The 24,367-nt window shown below is 37.3% G+C and overlaps 1 pseudogene; it reads left to right on the plus strand.

The window, feature by feature from the left end:
* The first annotated feature begins 10,592 nt into the window (after positions 1 to 10,592).
* On the plus strand, positions 10,593 to 11,090 carry LOC138087840 (tRNA-splicing endonuclease subunit Sen15 pseudogene; annotated as a pseudogene).
* Positions 11,091 to 24,367: the final 13,277 nt, after the last annotated feature.

Below are 24,367 nucleotides of genomic sequence, written 5' to 3' on the forward strand. Positions count from 1 at the left end.
TACAGTCCATGGGGCAGCAAAGAGTCAGACATGACTGAAGTAAATAACACTTTCACTTTTCACTTTCATATGATCAGTGTCAGTGGGAGAAGTGCCCCAATTATTATCAAATGCAAGCTTTAATTTAAATATCAGAATGTTTTTCCTTCCTCTGCTACTGTCTATTAAAATAAGCTTTGAACTTGAATGCACAATTTGTTGTTAAACTCACACCTCATCATTATACTCTCAACAGCAACAATAATAGTAAAAGCTGCAAGTAATATTTACTGACTTTGTCTACCAAGTTTATTTATTTATTATCCCATTTTTAGAGATGATGTAACAAAGGCTCAGAGGGGGCTAAGTAACTTGTCCAAGGCTAGAGAGTTATTAATGGTGGAAGTTCATTCAAACCCATGCTATACAAACCAAAGCAGACATGATTACTACATTATTATGTTCATGAGAATAGAGATCTGAACCAATGATAAAATCAAAAGTATGACTGTGCTCAAGAATGAACTTATAATGAGATCCATTATATATCATGACCAGTTATCAAATAACACTTTGTGAAGTCCACTCTATCATCTTCTGAAACATTTTGATATATCTGTCTTCCTTTAGGGGCTTCCCTGTTAGCTTAGATGGTAAAGAATCCACCTGTAATGCAGGAGACCCAGGTTTGATTCCTGGATGTTGAGAGGCTCCTCACACGTGCTTCCAGTAGGAAAGCAAGGTTATAATCTGTTTACCTACCTGATCCTCTTTCTAGATCTTTAGCTTTCTAAAGATAGGCATATTTCTTTATTTTTATGTCTCCAGCACAGTCTTAGAAGCATAGTCTTACACGTGAGTAAATGATTTTTGAGTAAAATTTTCTACTAAAGCTCAGTATGGCAAGAAGACCTTTGGAGTATCTCTCAACTTCACAATTCCTCAGTACCAGTCTTCACGGGGACCTACCTGTTCCTGGTAGTGGTAGCTATTTAAAAACACTGAAACACATCACTATATTAATGCAGTTCAAGATTTTAGGAAATATTATTCAGCTTTAATGCAGATGAAAAATGAACCATTTCTTGGGACAATGCATTATAGTTTCTACATTTTGGTATAGCAATGGAACATCAAAATTAAATACATGTAATTGTTGTCTAGTGATAGGACTACTATTCCTAGGCAATTTGAAAGGCCTGTCAATGTTCAAATGCCCCAAGGTACTCTAAAACAAGTCAGAGAAATGCCAAATGAGTCCTCTACATGATAAGCATCTGAGAAAACAAGAACATAGCTACTAAAAATATTATCTGAGTTTGGAAGCAAGCACTACGAATTTCAAGATGTGGAAAAACCATCTGTCTTAGATTTCTCATCTTTAATATTGGAGGTAAAAAGTGATTTTTGTGAACATCAAATACCTTAAGCCACACAGAGCACAAAGCACTTAAAATAATACCCAGCATACAGTACTCAATATATTTAACTTCCTATGGCCTATTTATTTACTTAGAACATCGATAATTATGAGGTATCTCTTTCTGCATTTGCTATGGAACTATAAAAAGTAAAGACAATTGGCATCATAATCAAATTTTTTGTTCCCAACATATGTTTCCTCACTACAGTTTTGCCTTTTTGCCTGCTTTCCTTGAAAGAGAAGGTTAAAAGATCTATCATTTTTTAGGCAGTGTGCCTCTATTACCTCATCTGATCCTGAAATCATCCTAATAAATGAAGTTTAAATAAATTACTTAATTTATTCAGATTCACACCACGTATTAGTGGTTGAGATCAGAGTAAAACCCAATTTTATCTGATTCAGAAAACCATATTCTACAGCAAAGCTTTTCATTCCATGTGTTGGAAGATGAGAGCGATTTGGGGATGATAGAGTTAAGATAAAATTTTAGTATGATGTTAAGAATAAACACATTTTTAATAGTTTAATAAATTCATAATGTACTATTATAATACAGTTTTTCAACCAACAGATCACAAAAATACAAATAAAATTTGGTCATTTAATGAGGTCATATAGTTCTACTACAGATCTCTCTGATATGGGGGGGCAACAGAACCAGAGGAAAAATGTTTTGGTATAAACTGTATGGAGGATTTAGAATGAGCCTAGAAGAAAAGTGAAGTCCCATAAAGTGAGTGTCTACCTTCCAAATTTTTACTGAATGAATGAATGAATAAATGAATGAATCTGTGCATGATATTGATATATACATAGTAACAGAAAGGGACTGTTAGTTCATAGTCTCAGAAGATAACCAGAGAACATTTAAGAGTGCTTCATTAGGAAGAGAATGAAAATTCCCCTTCTCCCCTGCACAGAAGAGTATCTAGAATGGCTTTTTCCATCAAGGTAAATTCCAGAAATGTGTGAATTGGTGTCATTTTATGAAAAGGTGTATGGTCAATTAAATTTGGCAAATAATATATAACCACTCTTGGGGTGCCCTGGTAAAACAATCTTCTTGCAATGCAGGAGACCTGGCTTCAACCCTTGGGTTGGGAAGCTCCTCTGGAGAAGTGAATGACAACCCACTCCAGTATTCTTGACTGAAGAATTCCATGGACAGAGGAACTGGTGGGCTGCAGTCCATGGGGTCGCAAAGAGTCAGACATGACTGGGCAACTAACACTTTCACACTTTCACAACCACCTCTTAGAGATCTATCAGCCACAGAGGCAAATTATAGGCTCTGAAAAATCTTATGGTATGATAACCCATAAAATCCCTAGTCTGTGTAATCACAGAATTGCTTCATCCCATAACAGCCATTGCTGCTAAGTCACTTCAGTAGCATCCAACTCTGTGCCACCCCATAGACGGCAGCCCACCAGGCTCTGCTGTCCCTGGGGTTCTCCAGGCAAGAACACTGGAGTGGGTTGCCATTTCCTTCTCCAATGCATGAAAGTGAAAAGTGAAAGTGAAGTCGCTCAGTCTCCTCCATCCATGGGGTTTTCCAGGCCAGAGTACTGGAGTGGGTTGCGATTGTCTTCTCCATAACAGCCATTAGCCTCCTACAGAACTATTAATAGTTATCCAAGGCACGTAATTTGGGAAACAATCTTCTACAGGATTCTTATCCATTAGAATGTTATTTAGCCAGTTCCCTTTTTGATACTTTATGTGATTAAGTTGTTAAGTGTTCTTTCTATTATTCAAAATTTAAGTGTTGGGGGGTAGTTAAGCTCTTTCACAAAAGAAAAACACAATTTCTGAAATGAGTCTTTCATCCCCAAAGGCCACTAAAACAAGACCCTTGCCCTCTGCCTTGTCAGCTCATGGGCATCCAGGCAGCAACGCTTCATCTCCCTGCCCTTTCCCTGACTGTTCACTTGTGTGGTGAAAAAATGGCTCTGGGGATTGTTAGCAGGTTATACAGCTGAGTTAACTACAAGGTTGCTGGCAGGCAAGCAATGCCTTTGTGTGCCAGAGAGAAAACAGAGCAAAGCAATTGCCCCTGGGAAACTCTCTGGTTCAGTTCAGTTTCTAGCAGGCATGCAGCAGGCTTCCCACCATGGGACCTCCCCCTACAGCTGATGCCACTGAACAGGAGGGACAGGGAGCCTTTGAGGCTCTGCCAGGACATAGTGGGATAGGGAGAACCAGGGTCTCTCTCTCTTGAGGGTGATCAGTCTGATACCTTCCAAATCTCTTTGAAGAAGATATGCTGTCAAGGCATATGGGCTGATTCTGGACTTCCCCTGGAACATACAAAGGTGAAGGAAAGAAAGTCACAGGCTGATATTCTCTGCTCTTACCCACAGACTGTCACATTTTTGTTCACTGGACACTACATTCTGGGGATTACACTAGGATTTTTATTATCATGATTGTATAGATGCTAAGTTGTGTCCAACTCTTTTGTGACCCCACGGACCATAGCCTGCCAGGCTCCTCAGTCTACGGGATTTCCCAGGCAAGAATACTGGGTTGCCATTTTTTCCTTCAGGGGATCTTCCCAACCGAGGGATCAAATCCGTGTCTCCTGCATTGGCAGGTAGATTCTTTACTGCTGAATCAATGAGAAGCACCAGGTTCTTTCAGTTCAGTTCAGTTCAGTCGCTCAGTCATGTCCACCTCTTTGCGACCCCATGAATTGCAGCATGCCAGGCCTCCCTGTCCATCACCATCTCCAGGAGTTCACTCAAACTCACATCCATCGAGTCCGTGATGCCATCCAGCCATCCCATCCTCGGTCGTCCCCTTCTCCTCCTGCCCCCAATCCCTCCCAGCATCAGAGTCTTTTCCAATGAATCAACTCTTTGCATGAGGTGGCCAAAGTACTGGAGCTTCAGCTTTAGCATCATTCCTTCCAAAGAAATCCCAGGGTTATCTCCTTCAGAACGGACTGGTTGGATCTCCTTGCAGTCCAAGGGACTCTCAAGAGTCTTCTCCAACACCACAGTTCAATGAAAAATGAGCAACATAATGTTCTCCTTTGTCCCTCAATGAGCTTAAATACTAATTTGATTAGATAAGATGGATGCGTTTTAAAAAAGATAAATAGCCATGCAAAGCAGTTGATCAATTGATCAAAACTAACTTACCAGGTGAATTGAACAGATTAAAACTGCTAGAGGATGACAGTTCAAGGCAAGAGAAATGACTCTGGGTAAGAACTGGGAGGAAGTAAAACAGTAACTCACTGAAGGAGATAGAAGAACTTGGCTGAAGAGTGGTTTGAAAGAGAAGTGTAGACTGGTGAGGAATCCTGGATGCCAGGCTAAAGAATAAAATGTAGGCATTAATGTTTGTCGAAGAGGAAAGTGAGCTGGTTCCCTGTCTCTTTGATGCTGCACCCTCTTCCCCTAAAGCATGACATGCTCATTCTCACCAAGTCATTTGCTGCCACCCACCCGCAGCATGTTCTTGCCTGTTTTTCTCAGTCAGTGCTATTCTCACTCTTTGGAACGTCTTTTCCATCTTTGTAGCCTGCCGACCTCATCCTATTATTTATGTAGTTCAATTATTCCAGCTGACCTGTCACTGAGTACAAATGTAACATCAGTGTAACATTCAAGATCAACTCCCAAATGACCAGAGTCCTTAGTCTCACCTACCTGAGCAATAGATATTGGCTCCCTTTTAACATCTTTTAAGTTATTTCTGAGGGGTTCACATGAGAAATATTTACATTCAATTGCTATGATCCTGACTTCTTGTCCACAGGACAACTGCTTCTGGAAAAATCATCTCTTCCACTGCTGCACTGAACCATTATTTGTAATCCTTCAGTAGTGATCATGCTAAGCTCTCAAGGGCCAGAGCCCTGTAGTGGGAATAATGGGATGGGTGAAGGGGTGATACGTGCCAATGGGTTTTACTGTTCATTCTATATTGAACAGCTGCCATCACTGGCTGCATAAGCCCTTTCTTAACTGCAATCACTCCAAAAATATACTGATGTGGCCTTTGTTTTGTCTGTTTTGTGCCATGTTCAACCCTGTACCAAGGGTAGTAAAGACAGAATACTGTTGGAATAGGCCTTTATCATAGTCTACCCATAGATCTAAGAATAAATGAGTCTCCCATGAAGCATTTGGCCCAACAGTAGAAGAGAGTTGCTTCCTAATAATAAAAAGAAAACTAGGAACATTTTACAGAAAATTAGCAGATGGATGTTATAGAAGCAGAAATAATAGCTGTTTACTACTACTTCAAAGCAATACCATTTGCACCCAGGATCTCTCAGTCTTTTATCTTACAAGCTCTCCTTCCTCAATAGACCCTGAATCCCTTTTACAAAGAAATTAATCAAAAGCAACCCAACAATCTAAGAGAAAAAAGGGAAAATAAATGTTATGTCATACTATTCATCATCCTTTTCTCTCTGTTCTCAACCCATCAAGAATAAAACCTTTCAAACATCATCCTTAGTCCCCCTCCCCATTTCAGAACATTTACTTCTACTTCTGACAATAAACAAAAATGCCAGGGAGAACTACCATGGAACTATAAGCTCTCCAGCTTCACTGACCAGAAGTTAACCTGGTTTGGCCTCAACTAAAATACTCAGCTTTATTTAATTGCACCTCAATCATTTTATCTTCTGGGAGTCTTCTAAGGGACATAGGGCCACAGTCAAGGCCCCTGCTTATCCATTTCTTAAAATCCCTGTTTTTTACTTTATTCTTTATTATTCTAAAATTCTTGCCTTGCTCTACAAATGAGAATCTCAATATCAGGGATCATATCTTTTTTCATTGAATCACACTTAATTCAGTACCTTTCATCACCAAGCTCCCTAAACCTAGAATAATGCAAAACAGAGAAAAAGCCCCCATAAATAATTGTTAAAATAATAATTTAATAAATAATGCAACAATGAATAATGAAAGATTTGGTTTAGAAACTTTAGCTTACTGGCAGGATACAGGTGTTTCAAAGCAGAGAGAGCTAATAGGAAAAAGTTAATTTTAAGTGAACTCTGTCTTTTTACATCCCAGAGCCATTACCAAAAATTTCAAGAAGTTCATTGTATAATGCAATTACAAGGTAATCCGCACAGCAAGTTGCTTAACAAGTTCTCAGGTCTCTGTGGACTTTAAATCTGTTAAAAACAAAACTGGTAAGAAGCATAGGTAAACAAACATCAAAGTCAATGACATAAATTTGGATTGTTCACAAGTTCAGGGTAAATATATAACACAGGCTGACAGGTAGCAAAGGAGTTAAGGGGTGGCACTGGAGGGAACAAAGAGGGAACTAGAAATTTTATTTCTAAACAAGGGAAATTTCAATAACACTCAAAAGTCTAATTCACCTCAAACTGTTGTTTCGTTTAAGGAAAGTGAAATGATACAAAGACTTTCCATTGAATAAAACCTGGGCCAAAGAGACTGACAAATTATTCTTTAAACATTTGCCACTGACATTAAATAAAGCAGTCAAAAGGGAGCAAAGGATTTCTAAATCTACTCCATTCTCCCTTGAGAGCACGATTCAAGTAAGAACTATTGCTGTGTCTGTCTCTCTGGTTCATTTGAAAATTGAAATGTCTCTTCAATTCAAAGAGAGCAAAATGAAAGAGAGGGATGGTCTGCAAGCTTACAAAACTAGCTGAAAAGTCTGAGTGGGGGAAATTGTCTAAAATGGAACTATTAGGAGTTCCAGAGACATAAAGAGTATGAAGTAGTCTACACTGGTATTACTAGGCTGATAAGGAGTCGCAAGGGGGCCTGGTATTGAGGGGAACTTAATGGATTTCATGCCATCCTTTCTCCCACCGGAGATCATTCTATGCACATACATATTCATCTGATCAATATACATATATTGATGATTTATTTATCATGCAGGACATTTCTAGTGCTGGAAATTCAAAGATAAATAAAACATAGACCGTGAGAAAATCATAATTCAAAAATAGACACATGCACCCCAATGTGCACTGCAGCACTATTTACAACAGCCAGGATATGAAAGCAACCTAGATGCCCATCAACAGTTGAATGGATAAAGAAGATGTGGTACATATATACAATGGAATATTACTCAGCCATAAAAAGGAACAAAACTGGGTCATTTGCTGAGACATGGATGGACCTAGAGTCTGTCATACAGTGTGAAGTCAGAAAGAGAAAGAAGCATCATATATTAAGGCATATATGTAAATTCTAGAAAAACGGTACAGAAGAACCTATTTTCAGGGCAAGAAAAGAGACATAGAAGCAGAGAAAGTAGAGGACATGTAGGGAGGAGGGTGGTAAGATAAATTGGGAGACTAGGATTGAGGTATATGCATTGCCATTTGTGAAACAGACAGCTAGTAGGAAACTGCTGTATAGAAAGGGAACTCGGCTTGGTGCTCTGTGATGACCTGGGCCATGGGGTGGGAGGAGGTGGGATGGAGGTCCAAGGGAGAGAGGATCTGTGGATACATATAGATGATGCACTTTGTTGTGCAGCAGAAACCAACACAACATCACAAAGCAACTACATTGTTGCTGTTGTTTAGTCACTAGGTCATGTCCAACTCTTTTGTGACCCCACAGACTATAACCCATCAGAGTCCTCTGTTTATGGGCTCTCCCAGGCAAGAATACTGGAGTGGGTTGTTATTTCCTTCTCCAAAGGATCTCCCTGACCCAGGGATCAAACCTGTGTCTCCTGCATTGCATGCAAATTCTTTGTCTCTCAGCCAAAAAAAGAATAAAAAGTGAAAGTGAAAGTCACTCAGTCGTGTCCGACTCTTTGTGACCACACGGACTATACAGTCCACGGAATTCTCCAGGCCAGAATACTGGAGTTGGTAGCCTTTCCCTTCTCCAGAAAGAATAAAAACTTAGCCTCTATTTCTGGTTCTGCTAACGGCAGTGTATCTTATGTTAGAATAACCATACCACAGATAAAAATTATAAACTGTAGACAAAATATAACACTTTGGAGTAACTTAAGAGGGAAGAAAAGGGGTCACAAATTACAGGGTATTTAACCCTTGAAAGAAGTGAAAAGCCCTGGAAGAGATCCATTTCTACAGGGTTTTTCCCTCTGTAAGAACCCCCAGTGTGCCCAGTGAATAACAGCTTTATTATAAGCAAAAATATGGTCTCGATTTGTTTTGGATTTCAGAGAATGAACTTTGTGCTGCTAAAGTGGCTGAACATTGATAGGAAAAAAGCTGGAAAGAAAGGACATGCAGGTGATGGGAGCCCCAAATCCAGCTTTAATCTCCCCTAAATTCTTGACTGACACGTGAACTGTTCACCTGTGAAAGATATTCTAAATGCTCCAGTGGGAAATAACTATTAATAGTTGAATATCCAAAACAGAGATGTTAGCTGCTACCAATTAGTATGGAAAGAAAGTATTTGAACCTTGTCAAATCATATCATTTTGGTAAACACTTCTTGAATTTTCTTCCTGGCAAATAATAAAACTAAATTGAATTCAAGGTTATTATCAAGTAAATTAAACACTTGAAAGAAAAAAAGAACACTACCTTTCATAAAAAGATGATATGATCTAGTCTTTTCAATGTTATAAACATTTATAAAACAATAAAGAAATTACAAGACATATAAAGAAGCAGAAAATGTGACTCACTGAGGGAAAAATGTCAACAAAAATGGACCCTAACATGATCCAAGTTTTAAAATTAGTAGAAAAGAGATTCAAAATAACTATTAGAATTATGCTCAGGGTTTTAAAAGGAGCATAGAATCAATTTCAGCAAAGAAATGAAAATTATAAAAAGAATAAATAGAAAATCTATAATAGAAAAGAATACTATTTAAGATGTTTTAAAAGATAAATTTATTAGCATATTGGATATTAAGAGGACAGAACAGTGAATGTCAAGAAAAATGAAGATTAAGTGATGAGTAACAAAGATAATTTTTTAAATGAACAATGAATCAGTGACCTTAAAGAAAATATTAAATGATCTAATATATGTGTGTTGGGTTCATCAAGAGACCCATAAGAATGGTAGAGAGAAAGTACTGAAGAAATAATGGCAAAAAATTACAATTTCAGTGAAAATCATTGACTTCAAAATTCAAGAAGCTCAGCAAACTTCAAGAAGAATTAATACAAAGAAAAGCATAACATCATGACCTTAGACTATCACAACTGAACTGCTGAAAACCAAATACAAAGAATTCTTGAAAGTTTCCAGAGAAAGAAGATTCATTATATACAGAACAAAAATTTGAGTGTAAGTTGACTTCCAATTAGAAAGAATGAAATTAGAAGACAAAAAAATGATATTTTAAATCTAAAATAAGAAGAAAAATAAGTCAAAAATGAGAGTAAAATAACAATTTTTAGATAAAATAAACTTGACAGAATCTACCACCAGCAGACCTGCAGTGTAAGGAACCCTAAAGAAAATTCTTTCTGATGAAGGAAAACGATTCAAAATGAAGCATATATACAGACAAAATATAGAGAAAAGAATCAGAAATGATAAATGGGCAGTAATAAATACTTTTTACATAATAACACAATACTTTTTCATCTCAGTTTCTTTAGAGACCAAATGACAGTTGAAATTTTAAAAATTATGCCATTATATTATGAGGTCAATAATGTGTTTAAACATAAATATTTATATGACACAACAGGGCACAAGATAGGGGAAATAAGGAATTAAATATTAAATGTTTCTATTGTTTTATAAGCCCCAGTATGTTGTTAAATCTAAATGGACTGTGATATGTTACATATCCATACTGGAATCACAAGAGAAACCACTAAAAATATACAAATACAGGTAAAAAGCTAATATGCTGCTGCTGCTGCTGCTGCTGCTGCTAAGTCGCTTCAGTCGTGTCCGACTCTGTGCAACCCCACAGACGGCAGCCCATGAGGCTCCCCCGTCCCTGGGATTCTTCAGCCAAGAACACTGGAGTGGGTTGCCATTTCCTTCTCCAATGCATGAAAGTGAAAAGTGAAAGTAAGTCACTTAGGAATTAAATAATCATTTTAAAAGGAAAGAAAGAGAAACAGACAAACTAAGAACAGGTGGAACAAAAAGAAAAATTTTTTAAGGTTAGACAAACGTCAGTCTTATCAGTAATTATATTAAATATAGGGGCGTGGAGACAGCAGCGCAGTGCACCACAGGCGTGCCGCGTGGCTGGGCATGGAGGAACGCAGAGAGTCCCAGCCGACTGCAGGCGCGACCAGGCGGCAATCGCAGTGGTGGCAGCGCCCACCCATCGGCCCCCCGAGGACTCCTGGATGGGCACGCACCCTACATATTTAGAAATGATGGAGTTAATTATAAGAGATGCCACCCAAGTTTATATAGCATTCTTTGTTTGCCTGGACCTCACAGAGAGTAAAAGCTGGCATGAAGTAAACTGTGTGGGATTTTACTAGATCTCCAGCTCATCTGCCTTCTCGGCACTGAGACAAGGAGAAGGGTTTACAGTCTGTAGTACCTACACCCATCAGCTCTTCCCTCAGCCATAACAGGACAAGGGGGATCTTGAAGGCATCCTGAAAATTGCAAGGTGATCCCAATTTGCCTATCTCTTTTACTTTGGTCATAGTGGAGTCTGACTCCACAACAGTCTACTACAAACTCACTGATGGATTTATGCTGCCAGATCCTAAGAATATTTCCCTTAGAAGATGACGCCTATACTTCTTGATGCTTACTTTATTCACAGAGAACTGGATTGTGAACCACATCAGCTTGGTTCATCTTTGATTTGAGATAGTAAGAGATGACTTAGCTGGTCCCATTCCAGAAGTTTTCTTTTTTGAAGAATAAAAATTTTCCATATAGAATGTATTTTGTTAAAAAAAAAAAAAAGTAAGATAGTTGCTCTAGAAATTTCTTATCTGGAGACAATTTAATTATAGTTGTATGCAAGTTTATGCCTATGCTGTATTCAGAAGGATAGAACATTTTGAGACTACCATCTCTTTCCCTTACTCAACTTTCTCAGTGCCTCTTGGTCAGGACAGCTAGTCTGCAGAAATGGAGAATTTACTGTAGTCTGCTTTTTCATCCTCAACAGAAAGGGTTGTTTTGATTGGTTTTCACGGTGCAATTAATTTTACTTCCTTCTTTGGTTAATTTTAAATCAGAATTAAAAACACACTCATCCAGAGTATAAAATTGCATATATAGATTAATAGGGACCAAAGAAGTACTACCTACCAGAGTACTGGGCCTTTTGTTCCCCATTCTTACTACTACCACCCTACTGTATCATAGCTAGAATATCACAGGAGAGATATTAATAGTAGGGGACACTGTGAACCTTAAAAACATTTCTTAAGTAGGCCCAGTTTTCCTACTTTTATTAATACTTCTTAATTAATTGTTGTCTAGAAAGGTGTTTTTAAAAGTTGAAGGCAAGAGTCAGCAAAATTCTCTGGAAAGTGCCAGAAAGGAACTACTTTAGGTTTTTCAGGCCATATAGATTTTCTCACAACTTCTCAACTATGCTGTTTGTAGGACAGAAATAATTGTGGACAGTATGTGAATGAATGGATATGGCTGTATTCCAATAAAACCTTATTTACAAATGCAGGGCCATAGTTTGCCAACTCCCGCTCTGGGGAAATAGTCAATAAACATATATAGCTAATGAATGGTGTGTTATGGTACCATTAAAAATTAGTAATGAATATACTGTAAAACATGAGAAAATACTTCATAAAAAGAAAAAAAAGCAAGATATAAAAGTGTATGAGTATGTATGATTATGGCTGTAAATAACACACCAAAAGAGGACAAAAATAAATTCCTACCTGTTTATAACAGGAGAGCAGGACAGTAAATGGATGACTTTGTCTTTCTTTAAGATTTTAGTTTTTCTTTATTTGTACTACTTTTATAATAAAAATGTTTTAAAGTAAAAAAATCATTATATTAAATATAAATGAAATATACACATATTCAAAAGAGATGAAGACTGGATAAAATATTAACATACATCTATGTTCTTGACTAAAATAGTTGCATTTTACTTTTTTACTTTGTTTTTTTAATTTATTTTAATTGTAGTAAGAGTTACATAATATAAAACATACTATTTTAAGCATATTTAACTGTTCAGTTCAGTGGTACTGGGTACATTCATACTGTTATGTAACTCTCGCCATCACCCATCATCCATCTCCACCTTCCTAAACTGAAACTCTGTCCACATTAGAGGCACATGAAAAGGCACATGAAAAGATGCTCAACATCACTCATTATTAGAGAAATGCAAATCAAAACTACAATTAGGTACCATCTCACACCTGTCAGAATGATCACCAAAAATCTACAAACAATAAATGCTGGAAAGGGTGTGGAGAAAAGGAAACCCTCTAAAACTTTTGGTGGCAATGTAAATTGATACAACCACTATGGAGAAGGGTATGGAAGTTCCTTAAAAAAACAAAAGTAGAACTATGATAGGACTGAGCAATCCTACTCCTGGGCGTATGCCTAAAGAAAACCATAATTCCAAAAGATCCATGTACTCCAATGTTCACTGCTGCACTATTTACAACAGTCAGGACATGGAAGCAACCTAAATATCTATCAACAGGGGAATGGATAAAGATATGGTATATGCATACAATGGAATTATTACTTAATCATAAAATAGTTTGCAATTTAAATGTAAAGAACTAGAGGGCTGAAGGTCAAAGGACAGAAAAAACTAAACCATTTCAACAGTTAAGTAAGAAAGCTGGGGTGATTCTATTAATTTCAAATGAAACAGATTTCAGCAAAGCTGATTTTGAAAGAAAAATTGTGTATTTTCTTATAGATTAGAGTACCCTGTAAATGTTAATTGGGCACAGTTAATAATTCTGTTCCAAGTGTTCAATAATCTACCTAAGTTTTTGTTGACATATTCTATCAATTTCTCAAAGAACCATCTTATCTCTAGGTATAATTATGTGTAAGTCTACTTATTAGATACTTACATCTTATTAGTTTTGCTTCATGTATTTAGAGGCTCCACTCTTCTGTGTGTGTTATGTCTTTTTTAAGAATCAATGCTTTTTCATTATTCTTCTTTATTTCTGATAATATATCTACTTTTAAAGTCTAGTAGGTTTTGTGGTATGATTTCTATATAGTCACTTCAGTTATATATTTCCTATATTTTTTACTTTTAATATATCAGCATTTTTTATAGAATATAGATATTATTTTTAATCCACTCTCACAATTCCTGTCTTTTAATTATAATATTCAGACTGGCCATATTTAATTGTTGATGTGGTTGAACTGAAATCTACCACACTTCTCTTCTCTTGTTTTTCCTTACTCTTCAATTTTTTTGCTGTTTTCTTTTTAATTACAATGTTTGTGATTCCATTTTATCTCCATGGCTGGATTAATAATTATATTTATTTGGGATGTCTTTTGTGGATATTTTAGGGTTTACAGTACTCATAAATTTATCAAACTCCATATTCATTTATTATCATGTTCAGTTCAGTTCACTCTCTCAGGCGTATCTGACTCTTTGCGACCCCATGGACTGTAGTACACCAGGCTTTCATGTCCATCACCAGCTCTCGGAGTTGCTCAAACTCATGTCCATCAAGTCTGTGATGCCATCCAACTATCTCTTCCTCTGTCATCCCCTTCTCTTGCCTTAAATCCTTCCCAGCAGCAGGGTTTTTTCCAATGAATCAGTTCTTCTCATGAGGTGGCCAAAGTATTCGAGTTTCAGCTTCAGCATCAGTCCTTCCAATGAATATTCAGGATTGATTTCCTTTAGGATGGACTCGGATCATGCAGTCCAAAGAACTCTCAAGGGTCTTCTCCAACACCATAGTTCAAAAGCATCAAATTTTTGGCATTCAGCTTTCTTTATAGTCCAACTCTCACATTCATACATGACTACTGGAAAAACCACAGCTTTGATGAGACAGACCTTCATTGGCAAAGTAATGTCTCTGCTTTTTAATATGCTGCCTAGGTTGGTCATAACTTTTCTTCCAAGGGGAAAGTACCTTCTAATTTCATGGCTGCAGTCACCATCTGCAGTGATTTAGGAGTCCAGAAAAATAAAGTCTCTCACTGTTTCCATTCTTTCCCCATCTATTTGCCAAAAAGTGATGGGACTGGATGACATGATCTTAGTCTTCTGAGTGTTGAGTTTTAAGCCAACTTTTTCACTCTCCTCTTTCACTTTCATCAAGAGGCTTTTTAGTTTTTCTTCACTTTCTGCCATAAGGATGGCATGTCATCTGCATACCTGAGGTTATTAATATTTCTCCCAGCAATCTTGATTCCAGCTTGTGCTTCATCCAGCCAGGCATTTCACATGATGTACTCTGCATACTGTCACTCTGTATATGGTCACCATGAAAATATACAGCCTTGATGTCATACTTTCCCAATTTGGAACCAGTCTGTTGTTCCATGTCCAGTTGTAACTGTTGTTACTTGACCTGCATACAGATTTTTCAGGAGGAAGGTCAGGTGGTCTGCTATTTCCATTTCTTAAAGAATTTTCCACACTTTGTTGTGATCCAGACAGTCAAAGGTTTTGAGGTAGTCAATAAAGCAGAAGTAGATGTTTTTCTGGAACTCACATGCTTTTTCAATGATCCGACGGATGTTGGCAATTTGATCTCTGATTCACCTGCCTACAATGCTGGAGACCCAGTTTCCATTCCTGGGTTGGAAAGATGCCCTGGAGAAGGAAATGGAAACCTACTCCAGTAATCTTGCCTAGAAAATCCCATGGATGGAGGAGCCTGGTAGGCTACAGTCCATGGGGTTGCAAAGAGTCAGACACGATTGAGCAGGTTCACTTTCTTTCTTTCTTTCCTGTACCCTTTCTAAATCCAGCTTGAACATCTGGAAGTTCACAGTTCATGCACAGTTGAAACCTGGCTTGGAGAATTTGGGCATTACTTTGCTAGTGTGTGAGATGAGTGCAATTGTGCAGTAGTTTGAACATTCTTTGGCATTGCCTTTCATTGGGACTGGAATGAAAACTGACCTTTCCCAGTCCTGTGGCCACTGCTGAGTTTTCCATTTCGCTGGCATATTCAGTGCAGCACTTTCATAGCATCTTCTTTTGGATTTGACATAGCTCAACTGGAATTCTATCACCTCAACTAGCTTTGCTCCTAGTGATGCTTCCTAAGGTACACTTGACTTCACATTCCAGGATGTCTGACTCTAGATGGGTGATCACATCATCATGGTTATCTGGGTCATGAAAATCTTTTTTGTATAGTTCTTCTGTGTATTCTTGCCACCTCTTCTTAATGCCTTCTGTTTCTGTTAGGCCCATAACGTTTCTGTCCTTTATTGTGCCCATCTTTGCATGAAACGGTCTTGGGGATGGTCTTGATCACTGTCTCCTTTACAATGTCATGAACCTCCATTCATAGTTCTCAGGGGCTCTGTCTATCAGATCTAATCCCTTGAATCTATTTGTCACTTCAACTGTATAATCATAAGGGGTTTGATTTAGGTCATACCTGAATGGTCTAGTGCTTTTCCCTACTTTCTTCAATTTAACTCTGAAATTTGCAATAAGGAGTTAATGATCTGAGCTATAGTCAGATCTTGGTCTTGTTTTTGCTGGCTGTATGGAGTTTCTCCATCTTTGGCTACAAAGAATATAATCAATATGATTTTCGTATTGATCATCTGGTGATTTCCATGTGTAAAGTCATCTCTTGTGCTGTTGGAAGAGGGTGTTTTCTATGACCAGTGCATTCTCTTTGCAAAACTCTGTTAGTCTTTGCCCTGCTTCTTTCTGTACTCCAAGGCCAAATTTACCTGTTACTTCAGGTATCTCTCAACTTCCTACTTTTGCATTCCAGTCCCCTGTAATGAAAAGGACATCTTTTTTGGGAGTTAGTTCTAGAAGGTCTTGTAGGTCTTCATAGAACCATTCAACTTCAGCTTCTTCAGCATTACTGTTTGGGACATAGACTTGGATTACTTTGACACTGAATGGTTTCCCTTGAAAATGAACAGAGATCATTCTATCCTTTTTGAGACTGCACCCAAGAATTGCATTTCAGATTTTTTTCAGGGGGTGGGGGGAGGGTTGACTCTGAGGGCTATTTCATTTCTTCTAAGGGATTCTTGCCCATAGTAGTAGCTATAATGATCATCTGAATTAAATTGACTCATTCCAGTCCATTTTCATTCACTGATTCCTAAAATGTCAATGCTCACTCTTGCCATTTCCCATTTGACCACTTCCAATTTACCTTGATTCATGGACCTAACATTCCAGATTCCTATGCAGTATTGTTCTTTCAACATCAGTTTATTTCCATCACATCCACTTCTGTGCGTTGTTTTTGCTTTGGGTCTGTCTCTTCATTCTTTCTGGAGTTATTTCTCCACTCTTCTCTAGTAGCATATTGGGTACCTATTGACCTGGGGAATTCATCTTTCAATATCCTATCATTTTCCCTTTTCATACTGTTCATGGGGTTCTCAAGGCAAGAATACTGAAGTGGTTTGCCATTCCTTTCCCCATGGATCATGTTGTGTCAGAACTCTCCACCATGACCCATCCATCTTGGGTGACCATGGCATGGCTCACAGTTTCATTGATTAGACAAGGCTGTGGTCCATGTGATCAGTTTGATTCATTTTCTGTGATTGCGGTTTTCATTCTATCTGCCCTCTGAGGGATAAGGATAAGAGGCTTATGGAAGGTTCCTCCTGGGAGAGACTGACTGTGAGGGAAACTGGGTCTTGTTTTGATGGGTGAGGCCATGCTCAGTAAATCTTTAATCCAATTTTCTGTTGATGAGTGGGGCTGTGTTCACTCCCTGTTGTTTGACCTGAGAGCAAACTATGGGGGTGTAATGAAGATAATGGCGACCTCCTTTAAAAGGTCCTATGCATGTGCTGCCGCACTCAGTGCCCCCAACCCTGCAGCAGACCACTGCTGACCCTCGCCTCCACTAGAGACTCCTGGACACTCACAGGCAAGCCTAGGTCAGTCTTTTGTGAGGTCACTGCTCCTTTCTCCTGGGTCCTGGTACACACAAGGTTTTGTTTGTGCCGTCCAAGTGTCCTGTGTGAGTTCTGGTGAGATTCCCCAGTCCTGTGTGAGTTCTGGTGGCTCTATGTTGGTGACCTCCTCCAAGAGGGCTTATGCCACACCCAGGTCTGCTGAACCCAGAGCCCCTACCCCTGCAGCAGGCCACTGATGACCTATACCTCTGCAGGAGACACTCAAATACTCAAAGGCAAGTCTGGCTCAGTCTCTGTGGGGTCTCCTGGTGTGCACAAGATTCTGTTTGAGCCCTCTGAGTGTCTCTGGCTGGTGTGGGATTTGATTCTTTTTTTTTTTTAGTTTTTTTTTTAATTTTTATTTTTACTTTATTTTGCTTTACAATACTGTCTTGGTTTTGCCATACATTGACATGAATCCGCCACAGGTGTACATGAGTTTCCAATCCTGAATCCCCCTCCCACCTCCCACCCCATATCATCTCTCTGGATCATCCCCATGCACCAGCCCCAAGCATCCTGTATCCTGTATCAAACATAGACTGGCAATTCATTTCTTACATGATAGTACACATGTTTCAATGCCATTCTCCCAATTCATCCCACCTTCTCCCTCTCCCTCTGAGTCCAAAATTCCGTTCTATACATCTGTGTCTCTTTTGCTGTCTCTCATATAGAGTTATCATTACCATCTTTCTAAATTCCATATATATGTGTTAGTATACTGTATTGGTATTTTTCTTTCTGGCTTACTTCACTCTGTATAATAGGCTCCAGTTTCATCCACCTCATTAGAACTGATTCAAATGTATTCTTTTTAATGGCTGAGTAATACTCCATTGTGTATATGTACCACAGCTTTTTTATCCATTCATCTGCTGATGGACATCTAGGTTGTTGCAATTTGATCCCTCCTACCATCTTGCTGTGGCTTCTCCTTTGCCCTTGGATGTGAGGTATCTTTTTTTGATGGGATCCAACATTACTTTACCAACAAAGGTCCATCTAGTCAAAGCTATGGTTTTTCCAGCAGTCATGTGTGGATGTGAGGGTTGGACTATAAAGAAAACTGAGTACTGAAGAATTAATGCTTTTGAACTGTGGTGTTGGAGAAGACTCTTGAGAGTCCCTTGGACTGAAAGGAGAGCCAATGAGTCCATCCTAAAGGAAATCAGTCCTGAATATTCATTAGAAGGACTGATGTTGAAGCTGAAACTCCAATCCTTTGGCCACCTGATGCAAAGAACCGACTCATTGGAAAAGACCCTGATGTTGGGAAAGATTGAAGGTAGGAGGAGAGGAGGACAACAGAGGATGAGATGGTTGGATGGCATCAATGACTCTATGGACATGAGTTTAAGTAGGCTCCGGGAGCTGGTGATGGACAGGGAAGCCTGGCATCCTGAAGTCCATGGGGTCACATAGAGTTGGACATGACTGAGAGACTGAAATGAACTGAACTGAACATTCTCCTGTTGCTGGTTGTTCAGCAGTGAGTTGTAATTTTGGAGTTCTTGCAGGAGAAGATGAGCACACGTCCTTCTACTCTGCCATTTTGTAGGCAATATTTTCATGTATCTTCAAAGTTATCATTAAAACCTTACAACAGTATACTTCCATTCTTCCCTCCCATCTTTGTGCTATTGTTGTTATATATTTTAATTTATATAATCTAATGTTATAAACACCATAATAAATTATTTAAAAACATTTCTCAATATGTTTTTATGATTTAAAAGGTCAAAAATGAGAAGAAATGTATTTATACTTCCATTTCTTCCCTCCCATCCTTATGCTATGGCTGTCATCTATTTTAATTTATATAATTTAATGTTATAAACACCATAATAAATTTATTTAAGAACATTTATCTAAATATGTTATTACGATTTAAATAAGTTAAAGGTGAGAACTAATGTATTTTGTATTTACCCACATATTTCTTATTTTGGAAACTTTTCATTTCTTTGTGTGGGTCCAAATTTTCATCTTGCTTATTTTCCTGCTGCTTAAATAATTTTCTTTAGTATTGCTTATACTGCAAATCTTATGACAATGAATTTACCCAGCATCTACATGTTTTAAAAAGTCTTCATTTTGGGTTAAAGGATTTTGAAATGACTTTTTTTTTCATTCAACACTTTAAAAATGCCATTCCAATTTCCTCTTGGCTTCACAAATTTAGATTCAGTTCAGTTCAATTCAGTCGCTCAGTCATGTCCGACTCTTTGCAACCCCATGAATCGCAGCACGCCAGGCCTCCCTGTCCATCACCATCTCCCGGAGTTCACTCAAACTCACATCCATCAAGTCAGTGATGCCATCCAGCCATCTCATCCTCTGTCATTCCCTTCTGCTCCTGCCCCCAATCCCTCCCAGCATCAGTCTTTTCCAATGAGTCAACTCTTCACATGAGGTGGACAAAGTACTGGAGTTTCAGCTTTAGCATCATTCCTTCCAAAGAACACCCAGGGCTGATCTCCTTTAGAATGGACTGGTTGGATCTCCTTGCAGTCCAAGGGACTCTCAAGAGTCTTCTCCAACACCACAGTTCAAAAGCATCAATTCTTCAAGGCTCAGCCTTCTTCACAGTCCACCTCTCACATCCATACATGACCACTGGAAAAACCATAGCCTTGACTAGACGGACCTTTGTTGACAAAGTAATGTCTCTGCTTTTCAATATGCTATCTACGTTGGTCATAACTTTTCTTCCAAGGAGTAAGTGTCTTTTAATTTCATGGCTGCAATCACTATCTGCAGTGATTTTTGAGCCCCTAAATATTAGTCTTATATTTATTCTTCTATACATAATGTGTCCTTTTTCTTGGACATCTTACGTTATTCTGTTTATCACTGGTTTTCAGCATTTTGAATGTTTTCGTATTTCTTTGTTTACAACTTGAGGTTCAGTGTGCATCCTTAACATATGAGTATTTAGTTTTGATCAAATTTGTGAAAATGTTAGTTATTATTTCTTGCAATGTATTTTTTCCTCTAATCCTCAAACTGTCTTTTTAGAACTCTAATTTCATTTATAATAGATCATGTGATAGTGGCCCACAGCTCATAGTACACTGCTGCTATTATTTTTTAGACTTTTAAAACATTTTGTACCTCAGTTTGGAAAGTTAATATTGATACATATACAGAATAGCTAATATTGATATATTTATAACTGCATTGAATGTTTCATCTATATAGTCTAATATACTGTTAATTCATCTAGTATATTTTGTATCACAAATTCTTATTTTTCACTTCTAAAATTTAAATTTGTGTGTTTTTTTCCTCCTCATTATGCTCACATATGCCTTTATCTGTGGACATATTTATAATAAATTATCTAAGAACTCTGACTTCTAATTATATGATATCAATTAAGAGTATGCTTCGATTGATTGCTTTTATTTTCCTAGATATGGGTAGTATCTTCCTGCCTGTTTGCACAGCATGTAAGATTTGATTAGATTCTGGATATTGTAAATTTCATGTGTTTGGCTACTGATTTTATTCTGTTTCTTTAAGAGTATTGAACTTTTTGGGCTCTCAGCTAAGTAATTTGTAAATCACTTTATTATTTGAGATTTGTTTTTATACTTTGTTGGGGCTGGCATAAATAATCCTTTATTCTTGGACACATTTCTAAGGAATGATGATTCTCAGGAAGCTATTTGTTATGGATCAAATTGTGCCCCCCCAAAAGAAGATGCTGAGGTCCTAATCCCCAACACCTCTGAATGTGATTTCATTTGGAAACGGAGCTATTACATATATAGTTAGTTAAGATGAGGTCATACTGGAGTCCGCCCTTAATCCACTATGTCTGGTGACTTATAAAAAGAGGAGAAGAAAAACTCAGCAACACTGCCACATGACAACACAGGCTGAGACTGGTGTGACTCACCCATAAGACAGGAGTGCCAAAGGTTGTCATTAAATCCCAGAAGGTAGAAGAGGTAAGTAAATAGTCTCTTCTAGAGGTTTCAGAGAGCACTGTGCCCTGCTGACACCTTGATTTTCTAATTCTATGCTCCAGAACTCTGAGAGAGTAAATTTCTGTTGTTCTAAACCACCTAGTTTGTGGTATATGTTATAGAAGCCTAAGGAAATGAATATACTAATCAATACCCCATGGATGACAAAGTTTCTCTGATCTTGCTATTGGGAATGGCTCAAAAAGGCTCTTGAATTGATCTCTAGAACTTCCTCTTTGGGATATTCTGGCTTTCAAATTCCAGCCCCCTCAGTTGTCTCACACTCTTGTCTGTCTCCTTAGTTAAATGAGACTACTGACTCCGTTTGAGTTCCCTCTCTGTTTCACAGCCTGCAAACTGCTGGTAGCTTGGTGAGCTGTAGGGTTCACCTCCTGTTTACTCTCAGGACTCACAGTGTTGTACCTCCTGTAGTCCATTGCTTCATACAGGTTTTTTTGTGTTCTAGCTGTTTATGGTAGATAGACAATTCTCATAGAACTACTTCTCCATGAGTGAAATGGAAATTTAATGTATATCATTCTGAAGGGAACATGAATAACACTAGCTAGACCAAATGCCTAGTCATAAAGTCACTGTAAATTAATTCAAAAAATAGAAATATTACATAGTACTTTTTTCTAGATGCAATATATTAAATTAGAAATTAGTAAGACAAGAATTTTAAAAAGCTCCAAACACTTCAAATTTAAATAAAACATCTCTAAATAGCCCAAGAGTCAATAAAAAATAAGTAAGGGAAGTTGGAATATCTTTTGGGTAATGATAAAAATTCAGCTGCCCAAATTTTGAGAATATAGATAAAGCAGCACTTAGTTGGACAATTACACTTTTATATGTATGAATTTGAAAAGTAATTTAGCATCAGTTACCTGTTTTCAATGTAATTAGCTAGAAAATTAGAACAAATTAAAATGAAGGTAGGTGTATGGACACAATAAAGATAAGAACAGAAACTCATTAAAATATAAAACATACAGACATTTGAGAAATTGCTACATAAAAGCTTAGTTTTTTTAAAATTAATTAATTTATTGTAATTGGAGGCTAATTACTTTAAAATATTGTAGTGGTTTTTGCCATACACTGACATGAATCAGCCATGGGTGTACATGTGTCCCTCCATCCTGAACTCCCCTCCCACCTCCCTCCCCACAAAGCTTAGGTTTTTGAAAATAAGTAAGGTTTAGAAATACTGATGAAGAACAACAATAATAAGAAAAAACAAGTTGTCTAATATTAGAAATTAAAAAGGTCATGTAAAGTTTATACATAGCAAAAAGATAAAAATTAATTTTGAAATGACTTTATGGTGATGAATTCACAACTATTAAAAAAATGAAGTTGAGAAATAGAAGACTTAATAAAATTGACACAATATAAGATGAAAATTTGAATAGCCTTACTTTTTAAAAAAAAAACTTTGAAGTAATTACCCATCACATCACAAAGAATGGCCAGTGTCAGTATTTGAGTTGTTTTCTCAGTTTGTTTCCTCCCCATACAAAGATGCAGGCTACTCATACACCTATGGTCAATTAGTCTTCAACAAAGGAGGCAAGAACATATAATGCAGAAAAGACAGTTTCTTCAATAAGCAATGCAGGGAAAATTGGACAGCTGCATATAAAAGAATGAGATGAGAATATTTCCTCATACCATATACAAAAATAAATTCAAAATAGATTAGAGTCCTAAATGTAAGACCTGAAACCGTAAAATTTCAAGAACAGAACATAAGCTGAACACTCTTTGACACAAATCAGGAGATATTTTTTGAATCTGTCTCCTAATGCAAAAGAAGAAAAAGCAAAAACCAATGAGACTTAATTACACTTAAAAGTTTTTGTGCAGTAGTAAAAGAAACCATCAATGAAACAAAAAGATAACCTAATGAATGGAAGGAAATATTTGCAAATAATATGAGAAGGGGTTAATACACAGCATGCAAAAATAGCTCATACAACTCAATATCAAAAGAACAATCTGATTTAAAAATAGGCAGAAGATCTGAATAGAAATTTTTCCAAAACAGAAATATAGAAGGCTATCAGGTGCATGAAAAGATGCTCAGCATCACTAATCCTTAGAGAAATGAAAATCAAAACCATAATGCAATTCTATATTCTATAATAAACTATATGGGGAAAGAATCTGAAAAAATGGATATATGTATTGATATGTGTATAACTGAATCACTTTGCTGTACACCTGAAACTAACATAACACTGTAAATCAACTGCATGCCAAGGTAAGTTGACAAGGATATGGAGAAAAGGGAACCCTCTTACACTGTTAGTTGGAATGTAAACTGGTGTAGCCTCTATGGAAAGTAATACAGAAGCTCCTCAAAAAGCTAAAAATAGAACTGCTATATGATCTAGCACTCCTCAGTATATATCCAAAAATAAAGAAATACATAAAAACAGTAATTCAAAAATTACATGCACATCAATGTTGATAGCAGCACTATATATAATAGCCAAGATACAGAACTGATCCAACTGTCCATCAACAGATGAATTGAATAAAGAAGATGCAAAAATATATAATGAAGTATTACTCAATATATAAAAGAACAACATTTCGCCATTTGCAACATGGAGGGACCTAGACAGTATTATGCTTAGTGAAACAAATCAGACAAGTATAGCATGTAATCACTTATATGTGGAATCTAAAATATAAAACTAATGTATATATCAAAACAGAAGCAGACTCGCAGATACAGAAAGCTAACTAGAGGATGACAGTGGGGAGAGGAAGAGGGAGGGACAGGATAGGGGTGTGAGATTGAGAGATACAAACAATTATGTATAAAATAGATAAGCAACAGTGATCTATTGTACAGCATAGAGAATGCAGCCATTATTCTGTAATAACTTAAAAGGGAGCATAATCTATAAAAATCTTGAATAACTATCAAACTAATACAATACTGCAAATCAACTG

The sequence above is a fragment of the Capricornis sumatraensis genome, chromosome 10 (assembly GCF_032405125.1).
Source record: "Capricornis sumatraensis isolate serow.1 chromosome 10, serow.2, whole genome shotgun sequence".
NCBI lineage: Eukaryota > Metazoa > Chordata > Mammalia > Artiodactyla > Bovidae > Capricornis > Capricornis sumatraensis.